Source organism: Amphibalanus amphitrite, unplaced genomic scaffold (genome assembly GCF_019059575.1).
Source record: "Amphibalanus amphitrite isolate SeventyFive unplaced genomic scaffold, NRLGWU_Aamphi_draft 001068F_arrow, whole genome shotgun sequence".
In the NCBI taxonomy this organism is placed as follows: domain Eukaryota; kingdom Metazoa; phylum Arthropoda; class Thecostraca; order Balanomorpha; family Balanidae; genus Amphibalanus; species Amphibalanus amphitrite.
This window is the reverse complement of record NW_024882562.1, coordinates 60,809-72,237: the sequence shown is the minus strand read 5'-3', so window position 1 is coordinate 72,237 and position 11,429 is coordinate 60,809. Positions and strand designations below refer to the sequence as shown.

At 54.5% G+C, this 11,429-nt stretch overlaps 1 protein-coding gene across 1 annotated transcript in view; it reads left to right on the top strand.

Annotated features, from left to right (window-relative positions):
• The first annotated feature begins 1,056 nt into the window (after window positions 1-1,056).
• LOC122369749 (growth factor receptor-bound protein 10-like) overlaps window positions 1,057-11,429 on the top strand; it is a 60,304-nt gene continuing 49,931 nt past the window's right edge. The window contains exons 1-2 of the mRNA XM_043344714.1: window positions 1,057-1,201; window positions 1,863-1,939. The gene's annotated coding sequence lies outside the window, so the exon portion shown is untranslated. The remainder of the gene's footprint in view (window positions 1,202-1,862; window positions 1,940-11,429) is intronic.

Here is an 11,429-nt window from a genome sequence, read left to right as displayed (position 1 = left end):
TGAGAACTAGACGTCCCCGCCCCAATGCATGATCCGGGATCCCGCTGCGCCGCCCTGGCGCCTGGCGGTGGCGTTCTTTTATCAATAGCCCTTTTCGTGATGCGGTATCTCTGCCGGTACCGTTCACGAGTAATAGAACATTTGTCCCAAATAGTCACAACTCACAGTCAGAAAAAAATGATCTGTAATAGCTCCCGGTGGCCTGATTTGTTGGCCTCCCTGACTCATGACTGAAATTGTTTCTTATTGATTTTATACTATCAATTGAACGCTTCCTATCTCTTGTCGTTATAAGGCCGACCAGGCTGGGGTAACGGGAACGTCCCCGCCCCCCCCCCCCCCCACATTACGAGGTGTCACGGTCACTGACCAGTGACCACCGTAGACGTCTTTCTCGAGCTCTTAAGTCATAGACGTCTACGGACTACATTCTGCGCCAGCCGTTTCACGCATCCAATCGTAGCTTTCTCATAAAAAATTAGTGGCAATACGCCAAGGGCTCGGGATGCTGCACCATCCCAAGCATATCTGGAGCGCGTGTCCGCCTGGCGCCTGGGTATCCTCTGGGACCTGCCGAATCCACAACAAACACTTCCCACCGTACAGCCTGGCGCGCTGCGGCGCCGCAGTTTCGAGACTGTACCGTCTCTCTACTACGATCTGTTTTGAACGGGATATGCGTAGTAAATACGGTTCGCCACTCTGCGTGCGCTCAGCTATAAAACAGAGGACCGAACGAGAAAAGCATTATTTATAGTAAGGCGACCACTATAAAACTATTTTGGTATCTATTTCAAAACAAGCATTATCAAACATTGCGTAGAGATTTGAGTAAAATGAGGATTTGTTGTCCCGTGTTTGAGAGCTGAGCGCACCAAATGGGCGGAGCCTCGCCGCTCGTCAATATCATTCAGCGTTGCGCGCGGGACCGCCAGGCGGCGCGTGCGGCGCGCCCCCTATGGCGGCGCGCCAGAACCAGGGCGGGCCGGCGAGCGCCGCTCGTCGAGCGGGCAAGGGTGTAGCGCGGCCGCTGGCTGACCGGCAGGGGGCGGCGCTTCGACGGCGGCCGGCCAGAACTTTCAGTTGGAGAGCGACTGTGGACGTGGATGGGCAGCTCCCGTTTGGTTGAGCTGAGTGTTCACGATTTTTGGGAAAACAGATAGCCAGCAGTAACCTAGGGAGTCGCTGCGTACGACCTAAGGTATGTGTGACTGTCTTTCAGCTTGTAGACGACCCAGTGCACCTTCTGCATGCCTGGACCTGCACTGTCTGCAATTTTTCAATGCGAAACGTTCCCGTGACTGGTCAGTTTCTTGTGCGGCGCCGTGGCTGAAAAAAACTGATGCATGATGAGGCGTTCCTTCTCTACTATTTGCACATCTTCATGACCCATTGCCGCGGTTCGAAAGCTGAAGCTCCGTTAGCCTCTGAAGCACCGTCAGCTGCTTGTGTCGGTTTCACCGAGTCTTGGCCCGGATGTGCGCCGATCCACTAACCGGACCTTTTCATGTTCGTTAACTGTTCATGAGTGAACCTAACACTCGACGTGGTGCTTGTCAGTGTGTTTTCATAGTCGCGGCCGTCATACATGAGGCACCGTCATTCACTCATTCATTCATTCGCTCATTCATTTACACCGTAGTCCCTGTGTGGCCTGTTTCTTGGTTCTTTCATATTCACTTCATATCGGGCAATTTCTAAAAAGCACGATATGCTGCGTGGTACACCAAAGCCTGACCGATATTTGATGACGTCTCCGGTTTCGAGCCGACTACGACCGCTCACAGTTGATTTACCGCGAAGCCGTTTATTTACTCTGTTACTTCCGGTCCGCCCGCTAACCAGCTGGTTTTTCCCCGTAGGTTCCGGTGGCCCCGAGCTGAAAATATAGGAGGCCTGACATCGTCTCTGAAGGACTTGGCGTCGTCTGCTAGACGAGGTAAGTTCTCATTCAGGGTCGTCCGTCGTCCGTTGTCCGTCTGTATTGTCGCATGGCGTTGTTTCCGTTACGGAACGCCTTCTTCGACTGGCTTTCCAAATTCCAGGAGGCAAGGCTACGTCGCGCTGGGCTGCGTGGGTTCCGTGGTGGCACTCGATAGGTCTGAATGCTTTTCTTACTTGGTAATGAAGTCTGTAGGTGTCTGCCCTCTGATGACGTCTTTTGATAACGCGATGGTGTCTTCCCTTTGATGGGGCTCAATGAGACGACTGAGGGACGATTAAATTGTGTGATATAGCCCGACCTCACCCCGCTCTATGATGAAGTCTGGATGACGGATGCTGTCCCCGCGGAGCGAATTCAGACGGCTGGGAAACCCCGACGGCGGCGGCGGCGGCAGAATGACGCAGTTTGAACGTCGTTCCGACGCCCGGGTCATCAACCCGGCCGGTCGGGCGCGTTGACCCGTGGCCACTCGCCGCGCGTCGCGAGACGTTTCGCCACGTTTCGCAGTGTCTCCGCCGCACTGTGGTGGGGTTGGCTCGCTTCATCGCGATATACCAACACATTGGGAAGACCTATGACAGCGTGATGGATAAACGCGCGGTAGCTCGGGGAGTTATGAGGTGGATTAATTTGGCGGATCTGAACAGGAAGCCCGTGAGGTCGTGCACCGTCGGGCGCGGGGCCGCGGCGAGACTGGGGGAGATCGATACAGGGGAGAGTGACACCCCCTGACATGTTCCGACCTGTTACAGCCGCGAGGAGGGAGGGGGGAGGGCCAAAGTTGGGCCTAGACTCTAGAGGGAGTGATCTACTTGGCTTTCGCAGTGTCGAGAAGCTAGGCCGGACGGCCAAAGTTTTGAAGCCTAATTTTTCACTGGATCTTGCGCATGGAATATGTTGATGTTTCTTACCCGTTAGATACTGCACTGTGCACTATTGAATTATTCATCTCCTATCATACCCCGCCTTGCTTTACTTTCATCGTAAACCGCCTCCCAGCATTATTATTTCCTTCAAATCTCTCCAGCATCCTCAGCCCTTCACCTTGGCCGTTTCGCGCCATTTCTTCACCGCCCGCGTCCGACCTCGTTGGCGCCACATTCAAATGCCCTGTGTGCCTCCTCCTCCCTCCCTCCGCCCACCACGCGGCATCTGAGCGCGGAGGTGGCCCGCGGCGATGGCCCGCCTCTCGGAGCAGTAAACAGGCTACCGCCGGCCGTGTGCCGACGCTGTTTGCCACATCACGCATTCCCGGCCCCGGGATGCAGGTGTTTTCACGAGGAGAATAGTGGTGCACAGGCTTCTGCCGAGGCTAGAGCTGGGGCATTGTTTACTTCCGAAGTTAGAGCTGGCTTATGGGCAATTAACTCACGTGGTCAAACCTGGCTCATGTCTCACGGGTATTCCCGGGGCGTTAGAGCTTGCGGGCGGCTTTCTCGCGAGGTCGGAGCTGGCGCACTGTGGCGTGTCTTCATTTTTTTTTTGAAAAAGTGAAAACGAGATGGGCTGTTGCTGCTCTCCGTATTGGTTGGAACGGCTTGGGCGTTGGACGGTGCGAGCGTCCACTGTCCGAGGTGTCACGTACTATGGACTCTATGAGCCTCTGTCCAGACGACTGTGAAATGGCCATCGAACTGGCCACCGACTGTGAGATGGCTACGCTGAATGTGACAGCCCCGAACTTTTCTGGCGTTTGAAAGTTTTATGGAGTCGTGCGCCAGATCCGGGATGCATCGGTAGTCGATATGTCAATAGAAGTCGAGTTGAGATGGAGCGGACTGGGCTTTGCTCACAGTGAGGTAGTCTGGTTGAGGTGTCTTCCACCACTGAGGAGTAATAGCTTGATTTGGGGCTCGAATAGAGGGAGCGGAGGATGACCAGCACGAGGAGGGAGGGAGGAACAGAGGGGTGGGAGGAGACCCGAGTCGTGGCGCGGTTGACGACCCGGGTCCAGGGGAGGGGACCGGGCTTCGGCCGAGGCGAGATAAGACACGCACAGTACACAGGCCGCAAAACAGGTCGGGCAGTCCAAGGCGCGCGCTCAGAGGCGGCGGACAGTGCGGAAGGGTGGAAACGAAGCGACAGGCTGTGGAAAACGATCGTGCGGTCGCAGCGGTGACGGACAAAGCGAGAGAGTGGGAATCGAGCGTCGAGCTAAGCGCTGTTAAACGAGCGAGCAGGAAAAGTAGAAGGCCGGGAGACAGGTTTGTGGAGCGACAGAGTACCTGGTGCTCAGCAGAGGGGGACCAAGGGAGACGGACATGGCCGGTAAGTCAGGCTAGCGTGCTAGCGATACTAGTCATATAAGGAGCCTGCTGCCTGCATGGCTGACTCGCCGAAAAGTCAAGCGAATGGATTATGCTGATGCTGTGAACGAATCAATACCAGTGGGATAGACCGTTGTGCAGAGACGCACATCGCAGATGTGTGTGTCCAGAGTCATTGATAGTGAACAACTGATACAATACCACCCGCTCCATCTGGGTATGAATGTATATACCGGCTCGTTGTCCATGTCACAGTAACACAGAGCGGAGAACCAACATGTCTGAACCATGTTGACCCAGTTAAATCCGCTGTTCGTCAGGTACGACAGAACCGTACCGACGCTGCTTGTACACATGGCTGAATCGTGTGGGCTCATTAATGCGCCTGGTATGCCTGACCCATACCGGTGCAGAGCAGCAACAATCAACATGCATGAACCATGTAGACCCAGTTAAATTCACTGTTCGTCGGGTACACGGGCTCATTTGGCGACCGGTTGGCCTGACCCATATCGCAGTAAAACTCGCTGTACATACGTCAGATATGCCTGAACCATATCGACGCACCGCCAAGCCACACATGCCTGAACTATGTGGGCTCATTTATGCGCCGGGTACGCTTGCACCGTATCGGTGCGGCAATGCAACATGCCTGATTCATGTTATTGTTGACAGAGTAAAACTCGCTGTTCGTCAGATATGCCTGAACCATATCGACGCAGCTTCAAGCCACACATGCCTGAACCATGTGGGCTCATTTATGCGCCGGGTACGACTGCACCGTATCGGTGCGGCAATTCAACATGCATGAATCATGTTGACACAGTAAAACTCGCTGTTCGTCAGATATGCCTGAACCATATCGACGCAGCGCCAAGCCACACATGCCTGAACCATGTGGGATCATTTATGCGCCGGGTACGCCTGCACCGTATCGGTGCGGCAATGCAACATGCCTGATTCATGTTGACAGAGTAAAAGTCGCTGTTCGTCAGATATGCCTGAACCATATCGACGCAGCGCCAAGTCACACATGCCCGAACCATGTGGGCTCATTTATGCGTCGGGTACGACTGCACCGTATCGGTGCGGCAATGCAACATGCATGATTCATGTTGACACAGTAAAACTCGCTGTTCGTCAGATATGCCTGAACCATATCGACGCAGCGCCAAGCCACACATGCCTGAACCATGTGGGCTCATTTATGCGCCGGGTACGCCTGCACCGTATCGGTGCGGCAATGCAACATGCATGAATCATGTTGACACAGTAAAACTCGCTGTTCGTCAGATATGCCTGAACCATATCGACGCAGCGCCAAGCCACACATGCCTGAACCATGTGGGCTCATTTATGCGCCGGGTACGCCTGCACCGTATCGGTGCGGCAATTCAACATGCATGAATCATGTTGACACTGTAAAACTCGCTGTTCGTCAGATATGCCTGAACCACGTCGATGCAGCGCCAAGCCACACATGCCTGAACCATGTGGGCTCATTTATGCGCCGGGTACGCCTGCACCGTATCGGTGCGGCAATGCAACATGCATGAATCATGTTGACACAGTAAAACTCGCTGTTCGTCAGATATGCCTGAACCATATCGACGCAGCGCCAAGCCACACATGCCTGAACCATGTGGGCTCATCTATGTGCCGGGTACGCCTGCACCGTATCGGTGCGGCAATTCAACATGCATGAATCATGTTGACACAGTAAACTCGCTGTTCGTCAGGTATGCCTGAACCATATCGACGCAGCGCCCCGCCTGACTAAGATGGAGCCAATGACGCTATTCGTTGGGTGTCGGGTGACGTCACCAGAACAAATGCACACATCAAAGCATTGTCGCTGTGATGGTCGCTGGGGAGTGCCAGCTGTACTTCCGCGGACGGGGCTCCCCCACCCATTCCGCTGCGCGCAACCACCGGTCGGGCGGCCAACACTCGGCCGTCAGCAGTAATAGAGCCGTTACGTCACGTCGTGACACCGCCGCCGGGCGTCGCGGCGTGTAAAACCACCGCCAGTTCACGAGGGGGAGGGGAAGGCGCGGGAGGGACGCAGGGGTCACCTCAGTCGGGCCAAGTGCTTGACCTTTTGTCCGATAACACGGGGGAGGGACCCACGACTCCAGCAGTCGGTCGGGAGATATTTGCACAGGATAACCCCTCACGCAGTCAGGGAGGACAATGGACGCAGCGCCCATTTAAGCGCCCGGAATGCCTGACCCATATCGGCGTGAGGAAGCGATTGATCATGCATGAACCATGTTGACCCAGTTCAATCACTGTTCGTCGGATATGACTGAATCTTACCGACACGGCTTACAAGCAACACGCGCCCAAAATCACGTGAGCTCATTTGTGCGCCCAGTCTGCCTAACCCATATCGGCGTGAGAAATTGATCTACCAAACATGCATGACCCAGTTTGACCCAGTTAAATTTACTGCTCGTCAGGTATGCCTGAACCGTACCCCGGTATGCCTGAACCTTATCGGCGTGAAGAATCGATTGGCCAAATATGCGTGAATCATGTTCACCCAGTTAGAATTCGCTATCCGTCAGGTATGCCTGAACCGTACCGACGCGGCTACAAGATTTGAATTACGTGGGCTCATTCATGCAACCTGCCGCACCGATGCGGTGCAGGATACCCGGCGCATAAATGAGCCCACATGGTTCAAGCATGTGTGGCTTGGCGCTGCATCGATATGGTTCAGGCATATCTGACGAACAGCGAGTTTGACAGTGTCAACATGATTCATGCATGTTGAATTGCCGCACCGATACGGTGCAGGCGTACCCGGCGCATAAATGAGCCCACATGGTTCAGGCATGTAACTGCGGGTCCCTGTACGACTGCACCGTATCGGTGCGGCAATGCAACATGCATGAATCATGTTGACACAGTAAAACTCGCTGTTTGTCAGATATGCCTGAACCATATCGACGCAGCGCCAAGCCACACATGCCTGAACCATGTGGGCTCATTTATGCGCCGGGTACGCCTGCACCGTATCGGTGCGGCAATTCAACATGCATGAATCATGTTGACACTGTCAAACTCGCTGTTCGTCAGATATGCCTGAACCATATCGATGCAGCGCCAAGCCACACATGCTTGAACCATGTGGGCTCATTTATGCGCCGGGTATCCTGCACCGCATCGGTGCGGCAATGCAACATGCATGAATCATGTTGACACAGTAAAACTCGCTGTTCGTCAGATATGCCTGAACCATATCGACGCAGCGCCACGCCACACATGCCTGAACGATGTGGGCTCATCTTTGCGCCGGGTACGCCTGCACCGTATCGGTGCGGCAATTCAACACGCATGAATCATGTTGACACAGTAAAACTCGCTGTTCGTCAGGTATGCCTGAACCATATCGACGCAGCGCCAAGCCACACATGCCTGAACCATGTGGGCTCATTTATGCGCCGGGTACGCCTGCACCGTATCGGTGCGGCAATGCAACATGCCTGATTCATGTTGACAGAGTAAAAGTCGCTGTTCGTCAGATATGCCTGAACCAAATCGACGCAGCGCCAAGTCACAAATGCCTGAACCATGTGGGCTCATCTATGCGCCCGGTACGCCTGAACCGTACCGATGCGGCGATTCAACATGCATGAATCATGTTGTCAGTTAAATTCGCTGTTCGTCAGGTATGCCTAAACCATATCGACGCGGCGCCCCGCCTGACTAAGATGGAGCCAATGACGCTATTCGTTGGGTGCCGGGTGACGTCACCAGAACAAATGCACACATCAAAGCATTGTCGCCGTGATGGCCGCCGGGGAGTGCCAGCTGTACTTCCGCGGACGGGGCTCCCCCACCCATTCCGCTGCGCGCGCCCACCGGTCGGGCGGCCAACACTCGGCCGTCAGCAGTAATAGAGCCGTTACGTCACGTCGGGACACCGCCGCCGTGCGTCGCGGCGTGTAAAACCACCCCCAGTTCACGAGGGGGAGGGGAAGGCGCGGGAGGGACGCAGGGGTCACCTCTGTGGGGCCAAGTGGTTGACCTTTTCAGTCCGATAACACTGGGGAGGGACCCACGACTCCAGCAGTCGGTCGGGAGCTATTTGCACAGGACAACCCCTCCCGCAGTCAGGGAGGACAATGGACGCAGCGCCCATTTAAGCGCCCGGAATGCCTGACCCATATCGGCGTGAGGAAGCGATTGATCATGCATGAACCATGTTGACCCAGTTCCATCACTGTTCGTCGGATATGACTGAACCGTACCGACACGGCTTACAAGCCACACGCGCCCGAATCACGTGAGCTCATTTGTGCGCCCAGTCTGCCTGACCCATATCGGCGTGAGAAATTGATCTATCAAACATGCACGACCCAGTTTTGACCCAGTTACACTTGCTGCTCGTCAGGTATGCCTGAACCGTACCCCGGTATGCCTGAACCTTATCGGCGTGAAGAATCGATTGGCCAAATATGCATGAATCATGTTCACCCAGTTAGAATTCGCTATTCGTCAGGTATGCCTGAACCGTACCGACGCGGCTACAAGACACACGCGCTTGAATTACGTGGGCTCATTCATGCAACCGGTATGCCTGAAACATATCGGCGTGAGGCCACATCGACGCGGCTACCAGCCACACATGCCTGAATCATGTGGGCTCATCTATGTGCCCGATATTCTGACACGTATCGGCGCGGCAATGCAATGTGCATGAATCATGTTGACACAGCTAAATTCGTTGTTCGTCAAGTATGCCTGAACTATATCTACGCGGCTCCCAGCCACACACGCCCGAATCATGTGGGCTTCCCTACACCGGTTCTCTGATCCGTATCGGTACGGAAATTCAGCATGCATGATCATGTTGACACAGCTAAATTCGTTGTTCGTCAGGCATGCCTGAACCATATCTACGTGGCTCCCAGCCACACACGCTTGAACCATGTGGGCTCACATACGCCGGTTCTTTGACCCGTATCGATGAGGCGATTCAACATGCATGAATCATGTTGACAGTTAAATCCGTCGTGCGTCAGGTACGTCTAACCCATATCGACGCAGCTCCCACCCAAACATGCCTGAATCATGCGGGCCAAATTATGCGCCCGGTATTCTAACACGCATCGGTGCGGCGATTCAACATGCATGAATCATGTTGACACAGTTAAATCCGTTGTGCGTCAGGTACGTCTAAACCATATCGACGCAGCTCATGCCTGAATCATGTGGGCTCATCTATGTGCCCGGTATTCTGACACGTATCGGCGCGGCAATGCAACATGCATGAATCATGTTGACACAGCTAAATTCGTTGTTCGTCAAATATGCCTGAACCATATCGACGCGGCCCCAGGCACACATGCCTGAACCATGTGGGCTCATTTAGGCGCTCGGTACGCCTGACCAGTAGCGGTGCGGCAATTCAACATGCATGAATCATGTTGACTGTTAAATGCATTGTTCGTCGTGATGCCTGAATCATATCTACGCGACCCTCAGCCAAAAATGCCTGAATCATGTGGGCGGCTGGATTACGCGCCCGGTTCGCTGACCCGTATCGGTGAGGCGATTCAACATGCATGAACCATGTTGACAGTTAAATCAGCTGTTCGTACAGTATGCATGAACCATATCGACGCGGCTCCAAGACACACATGCCTGAACCATCTGGGCTCATCTACGCGTCCGGTATTCTGACACGCATAGGTGCGGCAATTCAACATGCCTGAATCATGTTGACCCAGTAAAACTCGCTGTTTGCCAGGTATATCTGAACCATATCGACGTATCGACGCAGCACCAAGCCACACATGCGTGCACCATGTGGGCTCATTTATGCGCCAATTACGCCTGTACCGTATCGGAGAGGCAATTCAACATGCCTGAACCATGTTGATCCATTAAAAACTCGCTGTTCGTCAGGTATGCGTGAACCATATCGACGCAGCACCAAGCCACACATGCGTGAACAATGTGGGCTCATTTATGCGCCCGGTACGCCTGAACCCACCTGAATCGTATCGGTGAGACACTTTAACATGCCTGAACCATGTTGACCCATTACAAAACTCGCTGTTCGTCAGGTATGCGTGAACAATATCGACGCAGCACCAAGCCACACATGCGTGAACCATGTGGGCTCATTTATGCGCCCGGTACGCCTGAACCGTATCGGTGAGGCAATTCCACATGCCTGAACCATGTTGACCCATTAAAAATTTATGGAACAATGGCAATTATAAGCGGTAGCGAATAAGGAGATGGGCAAACCATTAACCAATGCTGTGTGCATAGAACTGCGGCCGCTCAGCGCGGCCATCGCCGAACAGGCGCACATAGACGCTTGGCTCCGCGTCGACTTTAGACGCTTGGCTCCGCGCCGACTTGGACTTTGCCGTCGCTGAGGAATAACACACCATAAGGACACCTGGCGACCCTGTTTATTGGTTCTGGACGGCCGTTGCGGTAATAAAGCTACACCCCCAGAAAACCGACAAACAAGAGAGGGACCGTGGGACGGGCCCGTCCGTCCCGTAGTCGGACGTCGGACGGGGAGGAAAGTGAGGGAGAGGGAGAGGAGAGAGAGAGAGAGGGGGAGGGAGAGAAAAGAGAGAGAGTGGGGAGAGAGGGGGGTTCGGCGACATGGGGAAGGGAAGTGTTCGTCAGTGTGTGCGGACGCTAGAAAAGGGGGACCTGGCGTAACCCATAACACTACTCGCCGCGTCGGCGGGCCGAAGAGAAGTGCAAACAGCAGACAGACGGACACGGCAGGCTATGGAACTGCGCACAAAACACTGTTCATGCCGAACGTCGTGTGCATTGCAAACAATCAGAATCCCTATATAACCGCGTACATTCTGCTCCGTTGGCGATTTTGGCGTCTTGTTATCGATCATGATATGAACGATAACGCGATTTGGGTGCAGACGGCCATCAACAGCCAATACTGGACAACAGATCTGGGGAGCGTACGGTATGAGACACCCTAATCAGTAATAGGGCCCACCTATTAGCTTGATTTGGGGCTCGAATAGAGGGAGCGGAGGATGGCCAGCACGAGGAGGGAGGGAGGGGCAGAGGGGTGGGAGGAGACCCGAGTCGTGGCGCGGTTGACGACCCGGGTCCAGGGGGAGGGGACCGGGCTTCGGCCGAGGCGAGATAAGACACGCACAGTACACAGGCCGCAAAACAGGTCAGACAGTCCAAGGCGCGCGCTCAGA